Below are 8,619 nucleotides of genomic sequence, written 5' to 3' on the forward strand. Positions count from 1 at the left end.
CTCCAATACATTTTTTTAAGCTCCTACCATCAGTGCTATCTCTAAATAGCATTGTAGCAACAAAAGGAACTGGTAACATAATTCCCCATTTTCATGCTTTCATATTTTTTGGAAAGCTGTCCATATCTGGGAAAGCTTTTCATAATCAAGAATAACATTAAGAACTTTCACATATTTAACATGTATTGGTCAACCTGCCACATGGGGGAGAGAGTGGGAGGAAGGAGGGGAAAAGTTAGAACAAAAGGTTTTGCAATTATCAATGCTGAAAAATTACATATATATATATATATCTTGTAAATATAAAGCTATAATAAAAAATAGAAAAAAAGAATGACCTTGAGATCATTATTTTAGAAAGGAATGCATCACATTTATATAGTACTTTTTGCAGTAGAAACTATCAAACATATTTCTAGTCTGTAAGTGATGTTTTCCTAGGTTCTCCCATTGTTCACTGACATTCCCTTGGTTACACTCTCCTTCCTGTGGTACCAATTTTGTTGAATTGGGAATGATGGCACTTTTTATGGTAGCAAAGAATTGGAAAATGAATAGATGCTCATCAATTGGGGAAAAGCTGAACAAGTTGTGGTATATGAAGATAATGGAATACCATTGTTATGTAAAAAAATGACAAACAAATGATTCTAGAAAGGCTTAGAAAAATTTACACGAAACTGATGCTGAATAAAGCAAGCAGAACCAGGAATATGTTGTACACAAAACAGCAAGAATGTGGGATGATCAACTATGAAAGACTTGGTTCTTCTCAGTGGTTCAGTGATCCAAAGCAATCCAATAAACTTTGGACAGAAAATGCCATCTGCATCCAGGAAAAGAACTAAGAAGACCGAATGTAAATCAAAACATGCTATGTTCACTTCTTTTTTCTGTTGTTGTTTTTTTTTTTTTTTAACCTTGCCCATGGTTTTTCCCTTTTGCTCTCATTTTTTTCTCCCAATATGATTCATAAAGCAATATGTATTTAAAATAAATAAATTTTTTAAAAGTTACGAATAATGATGTGTATGGCCACAGGGAACTGGTGATAAACCTGGCATTCAAATATAAAAGACAGGTTATTGACATTTTTCTCATTATCTTATCACTGTATTCTGATTTTTAGATGTTTTTAGGTAAATGATCTGAAGTGTAGAGACAAAATATCCAGATTGTAAAGTCAGGCTTAGCGCCCAGGTTTTCCAATTCAATTTATTGGTATTTGCATTTCAATATGTTGCTTCTGCTTGTTTCTTCATGTTTTTCCTTTTTTTTTTTTTTTTTTTGTCTTAACATGTATTTTCTTCTTTTTTCCTTTTTGTCTGAGCATGTAATTTCACTTAGTAGGGAGCTTCCAGTGAGGAAACTTTTTAAAAAATTTATTGATTTATTTATTTATAGTTGTTCCAAATTACAGTTATTAGTTTCACATCTCAAGAGTTAGGGGTAAGAGCATTCATGATATGGAAAGCCCAAATAAAAAATTTTTGGCCCTTGCTTCATACCATATATATATATATATATATAGTTTAAATTTTGTCTTTTTTCTATTATGGATCTTTACAGTACCTTGTTGTAGAGTTTTGGTTAAGACTCTGGTCATAGTCTCTGTGTAATATGCTTGCTGTTGTGTCCTCTGTAGCTCCCACAAAATTCCCCCCAAATTTCTTTCTTATGCTGCCCTGAGATATAGTAAAACCACAATGGGCAAAGTAGTGATGCAGAAGAGAATCTAAGTAACTCCCTTCTTTCTTCCCCACCCTTCACTAAAGAAGACCACCATTTCACATACACACAACCATACCACACACACTTCTATTATCAGTTCGTTCTCTAGAGAGAGATAGCATCTTCCTTTATAGATCCTATCGGTAAAAAACCTTGTATAGATAGCAGCAGTTCTATAACTTAAAATCTCAGAGAGAGGGACACAACAGAAGTATATATTCAGGTTTTCCTGACTCCAAAGCTATGCCGTTTCTTCAGTATATAAGAAAAAAAAACAAACTATTCTCTTAATTTGCAAAGATAATTCATATAATGATATCTGGGTGGAAATGGTCAATCTTGTAGTATTCTGTGTGTTGTTAGTATTACAAAAATAAATTGCATAGATGATTAACTATGACAGATTTGGTTCTTTTCTGTGGTTTAGTGATTCAAGGCAATCCTAATAAACTTTGGCTAGAAAATGCTATCCACATCCAGAGAGAGAGAGAACTATGGAGACTGATTGTGAATCGACACATGCTATGTTCACTTTTTTTTTTTTTAATTTTTATTATATATATATATATTTTTTTAAATAATATTATCCCTTGTATTCATTTTTCCAAATTACCCCCCCTCCCTCTATTCCCTCCCCCCGACGACAGGCAATACCATACATTTTACATGTGTTACAATATAGTCTAGGTACAATACATGTGTGTGAATATCATTTTCTTGTTGCACAATAAACATTAGAATCCGAAGGTACATGCAACCTGGGCAGACAGATATTAGTGCTAACAATTTACATTCCCCTCCCAGTGTTTCTTCTCTGGGTGTAGCTACCTCTGTCCATCATTGATCAACTGGAAGTGAGTTGGATCTTCTTTATGTTGAAGATTTCCACTTCCATCAGAATACATCCTCATACAGTATTGTTGTTGAAGTGTACAGTGATCCTCTGGTTCTGCTCATTTCACTCAGCATCAGTTGATTTAAGTCTCTCCAGGCCTCTCTATATTCCTCCTGCTGGTCATTTCTTACCGAGCAATAATATTCCATAACCTTCTTATACCACAATTTACCCAACCATTCTCCAACTGATGGACATCCATTCATCTTCCAGTTTCTAGCTACAACAAAAAGAGCTGCCACAAACATTTTGGCACATATATGTTTCTTTCCGCTCTTTAGTATTTCTTTGGGATATAATCCCAGTAGTAGCGCTGCTGGGTCAAAGGGTATGCACAGTTTGATAACTTTTTGGGCATAATTCCAGATTGCTCTCCAGAATGGCTGGATTCTTTCGCAACTCCACCAGCAATGTATTAGTGTCCCAATTTCCCCACATCCCCTCCAACATTTGTCATTATTTGTTCCTGTCATCTTAGCCAATCTGACAGGTGTGTAGTGGTATCTCAGAGTGGTCTTAATTTGCATTTCTCTGATCAGTAGTGATTTGGAACACTCTTTCATGTGAGTGGATATAGTTTCAATTTCTTCCTCTGAGAATTGTCTGTTCATATCCTTTGACCATTTATCAATTGGAGAATGGTTCGGTTTCTTATAAATTATGGTCAGTTCTCTATATATTTTGGAAATGAGACCTTTGTCAGAACCTTTGTTTTTAAAAATATTTTCCCAATTTGTTACTTCCCTTCTAATCTTGTTTGCATTAGTATTATTTGTACAGAAACTTTTTAGTTTGATGTAATCAAAATCTTCTATTTTGTGATCAATAATGATCTCTAGTTCTCCTCTGGTCATAAATTCCTTCCTCCTCCACAAGTCTGAGAGGTAGATTATCCTCTGTTCCTCTAATCTATTTATTATCTCCCTCTTTATGCCTAAATCATGGACCCATTTTGATCTTATCTTGGTATATGGTGTTAAGTGTGGATCCATATCTAATTTCTGCCATACTAATTTCCAGTTTTCCCAACAGTTTTTTCCGAATAATGAATTTTTATCCCTAATGTTGGAATCTTTGGGTTTGTCAAAGATTAGATTGCTATAGATGTACCCTTTTTTGTCCTTTGTATCTAATCTGTTCCACTGATCTACCGGTCTATTTCTTAGCCAATACCAAATGGTTTTGGTGACTGCTGCTATATAATATAGCTTTAGATCAGGTACACTTAGACCACCTTCCTCTGAGTTTTTTTTCATTAGTTCCCTTGCAATTCTTGACCTTTTATTCTTCCATATGAATTTTGTTGTTATTTTTTCTAGGTCATTGAAATAGTTTCTTGGGAGTCTGATTGGTATAGCACTAAATAAATAGATTAGTTTGGGTAGTATTGTCATCTTTATTATATTCGCTCGGCCTATCCAAGAGCACTGAATGTCTTTCCAATTATTTAAATCTGATTTTATTTTTGTGGCAAGTGTTTTGTAATTTTTCTCATATAATTCCTGACTTTTCTTTGGTAGATGGATTCCCAAATATTTTATACTCTCAACATTTGTTTGGAATGGAATTTCTCTTTGTATCTCTTGCTGTTGCATTTTGTTAGTGATATATAAAAATGCCGAGGATTTATGTGGATTTGTTTTGTATCCTGCCACTTTGCTGAAATTTTGAATTATTTCTAGTAGCTTTTTAGCAGAGTCTTTGGGGTTCTCTAAGTATACCATCATGTCATCTGCAAAAAGTGATAGTTTAATTTCCTCATTTCCTACTCTAATTCCTTGAATCTCTTTCTCGGCTCTTATTGCCGAGGCTAGCGTTTCTAGTACTATATTGAATAGTAATGGTGATAGTGGACAACCTTGTTTCACTCCTGATCTTACTGGGAAAGGTTGCAGTTTATTTCTATTGCATATTATGCTTACTGAAGGTCTTAAATATATGCTCCTGATTATTCTAAGGAATAGTCCATTTATTCCTATACTCTCAAGAGTTTTTAGTAGGAATGGATGTTGGATTTTGTCAAATGCTTTTTCTGCATCTATTGAGATGATCATATGGTTCTTATTAATTTTATTATTAATATGGTCAATTATATTAATAGTTTTCCTAATATTAAACCAGCCCTGCATTCCTGGAATAAATCCTACTTGATCATAGTGTATTATCTTGGAGATGATTTTCTGAAGTCTTTTTGCTAATATCTTATTTAAGATTTTAGCATCAATATTCATTAAGGAGATTGGTCTATAATTTTCTTTCTCAGTTTTCGATCTACCTGGTTTAGGTATCAGTACCATGTCTGTGTCATAAAAGGAGTTTGGTAGGACTCCTTCATCCCCTATTTTTTCAAATAATTTATATAACATTGGGGCTAATTGTTCTTTAAATGTTTGGTAGAATTCACATGTGAATCCATCTGGCCCTGGGGATTTTTGCCTGGGGAGTTGATTAATAGCTTGTTCTATTTCTTTTTCTGAAATGGGACTATTTAAGCAATTTATCTCCTCCTCTGTTAATCTAGGGAGCCTATATTTTTGGAGGAAGTCATCCATTTCACTTAAGTTATCAAATTTATTGGCATAAAGTTGGGCAAAATAACTCATTATTTCTCTAATTTCCTCTTCATTGGTGGAAAGATCCCCCTTTTCATTTGTAAGACTATCAATTTGATTTTCCTCTTTCTTTTTTTTGATCAAATTTACCAAAGGTTTATCTATTTCATTGGCTTTTTCATAAAACCAACTCTTGGTTTTATTTATTAATTCAATAGTTTTTTTACTTTCAATTTTATTGATTTCTCCTTTTAATTTTTGTATTTCAAGTTTAATTTTTGGTTGGGGGTTTATAATTTGGTCTTTTTCTAGCCTTTTAAGTTGTAAGCCCAATTCGTTAATCTTCTCTTTCTCAATTTTCTTCAAATAAGCCTCTAAAGATATAAAATTTCCCCTTATTACTGCTTTAGCTGCATCCCAAAGATTTTGATATGATGTCTCATCATTGTCATTATCTTGGGTGAAATTGTTAATTGTTTCTATAATTTGCTCTTTCACCCAGTCATTCTTTAAGATGAGATTATTCAGTTTCCAATTACTTTTTGGTCTATTTACCCCTAACTTTTTAATGAATGTAGCTTTTATTGCATTGTGATCTGAGAAGAAGGCATTTATTATTTCTGCCTTCCTACATTTAATTTTGAGATCTTTATGTCCTAATATATGGTCAATTTTTGTATAGGATCCATGAACTGCTAAGAAGAAAGTATATTCCTTTCTATTGCCATTCAGTTTTCTCCAAAGGTCTATCATACCTAGTTTTTCTAATATTCTATTTACTTTTTAAATTTCTTTCTTGTTTGTTTTGTGGTTTGATTTGTCTAAATCTGAGAGTGCAAGGTTGAGATCTCCCACTATTATAGTTTTACTGTCTATTTCTTCTTGCAGTTCTCTTAACTTTTCCTTTAGAAAGTTAGATGCTATACCACTTGGTGCATATATGTTTAGTATTGATATGGCTTCATTATTTATGCTACCTTTCAGCAGGATATAGTTTCCTTCCTTATCTTTTTTAAAGAGATCTACTTCTGCTTTTGCTTGATCTGAGATAAGGATAGCTACCCCTGCTTTTTTGGCTTTACCTGAAGCATAATAGGCTCTGTTCCAACCTTTTACCTTTACTCTGTATGTATCTCCCTGCTTTAAGTGTGTTTCCTGTAGGCAACATATTGTAGGGTTCTGCTTTTTGATCCAATCTGCTATCCGTCTCCGTTTGATGGGATCGTTCATCCCATTTACATTTACAGTTAAAATTACTAATTCTGTATTTCCTGCCATCGTATTATCCCCAGATTATGCTTTTTTCCCTTGACCCCCCTGATCCCCCTCCCCGATATTTAATTTACAGACCCCCCTTGTGACGCACAACCCTCCCTCTTTTTTTTTTTTTAGGATCCCTCCCCCCACCCTCCAAGTCCCTTCACTTATTCTCCTTTTCCTTTTCCCTTTTCCTCTTCCCCCTTTTAATGAGGTGAGAGAAAATTCTCTGAAAAACAAATATGTTAATTATTTACTCTTTGAGCCTCTCCTGATGAGAGTAAGATTCACACAATGATTCTCCCCCTCACTAAGTTCCCTCAGATATGGTGTATTTTCTATGCCTCTTCCTGGGATGTAGTTTCCCTCTTTTTATCACTCCTTCCCCTTTTTCTGAACCGACCTCCTTCCCTTTACTACACCCCCCTTTTTTTCTTTTATATCAGTAAAATTAAATTATCCTTGAGTATTTTTTATATACCCACAACAGAGTTACAGTTCTCAAGGGTTCTGTGTACCTTTTTCTGTTTCTCTTCAGTCTTGTGGATGTAGATCAAATTTTTTGTTTAAGTCTGGTTTTTTTCTTAGAAACATATAGAATTCCTCTGTTTCATTGAATGACCATCTTCTTCCATGGAAAAAGATGCTAAACTTAGCTGGGTAGTTCATTCTTGGTTGCAGTCCTTGATCTTTTGCCTTACGGAATATCAGGTTCCAGGCCCTTCTATCTTTTAATGTGGAGGCAGCCAGATCTTGGGTGACCCTTATTGTGGCATTTAAATTGTTTTTTTCTAGCTGCTTGCAGGATTTTCTCCTTTGTGTGGTAATTCTGCAGCTTAGCCACTATATTCCGTGGTGTTCTTTTTTTAGGGTCTATTTCAGAAGGAGTTCGATGAATTCTTTCCATATCTACTTTCCCTTCTGTTTCTATTATCTCTGGACAGTTCTCCTTGATAATTTCCTGTAAAATAGAATCTAGGCTCTTTTTTTGGTCATAGTTTTCTGGAAGTCCAATAATCCGCAGATTATCTCTCCTAGATCTATTTTCCAGGTCTATAGATTTTCCCAGTAAGTATTTGACGTTATTCTCCAGCTTCTCATTTTTTTTGTTTTGTTTGACTGATTCTTGGGTTCTCTGTGAATCATTCATTTCTATTTGTTCCATCCTGACTTTTAAGGAGTTATTTTCTTCTTTCACAGTTTTTAGTTCTTTTTGTAAATGCCCAATTTCGTTTTTAAATGAATTATTTTGCTCTATTGAATTTTTTTCCATTTCCCTAATTTTTTTTTGAGAATTATTTTCTTTTTCCAATTCAGAAATTCTATTTTCTTGAGACTTTTTTATCTTTTCCAATTCAGAAATCCTACTTTCCTGTGTTTTTTTAACCTTTTCTAATTCATAAATTTTGTTTCCCTGCATCTCCTGTGAATTCTTTATTTTTTCCAACTCCAATTTCAGGACGTTGTTATTCTCTATCATAGCTTCCCTTTCCTTTCCCCATTTCTCTTCAATCTCCCTCAATTTTTAAGAGATTCTTCTAGGAGAGAGTTATGTGATGGGGGGCAGGGATCGTTCCCCTTTGGGTTGTTATCTGCTGTCTCTCTGCTGTTAACTTCCTTGGGGTTGGATACCCGTTCTTTCTCTGTATAGAAGGAATCTATGGTTTTTCTAGCTTTTTTGCTCATATTTTAAAAATCTTTTGGGGTCTGTCCCTGGGGTAGGAAATTATTTACTTCTTTACCAGCTTCCTCCCAGACCGGATGGATGCAGCGGCTCCTGAGCCTGAGCTAAGAGAGAGCTCTGGGAGAGAGTTCCCCACCCCCTCCCTGGAAGTGCCTCAGAGGTGATTAGCACTACTGTGCTTCGAGGGCGTTGAATAGTAAAGGCAGCATGAAGCCCAGCCTATGTGTCTGGGTGGGAAGTGGATGTCTGCAGCAGGTGACGTGAGAAGCCCCTGCGCTCAAACTGGAAGTGTCTGCCAGAAACCGCGGTCCCTAGTTCAAAGGTTCCGCTTCTCTGGGACTTCCTGGAGCTGAGTTCCACTCCCTCCAGCTAAACTAGGCAGCGTGTGTTGCCTTGGGCCGTATCCACCCACTTGTCAATCTCTTAACTATTCTCAGGTGGTAGCTGAGGCCACACCCCCTGGTGCCGAGATCTGCTGAGTCACCCCCAGGGTCGGGGAA

The sequence above is a fragment of the Sminthopsis crassicaudata genome, chromosome 4, assembly GCF_048593235.1.
Source record: "Sminthopsis crassicaudata isolate SCR6 chromosome 4, ASM4859323v1, whole genome shotgun sequence".
Taxonomy (NCBI): domain Eukaryota; kingdom Metazoa; phylum Chordata; class Mammalia; order Dasyuromorphia; family Dasyuridae; genus Sminthopsis; species Sminthopsis crassicaudata.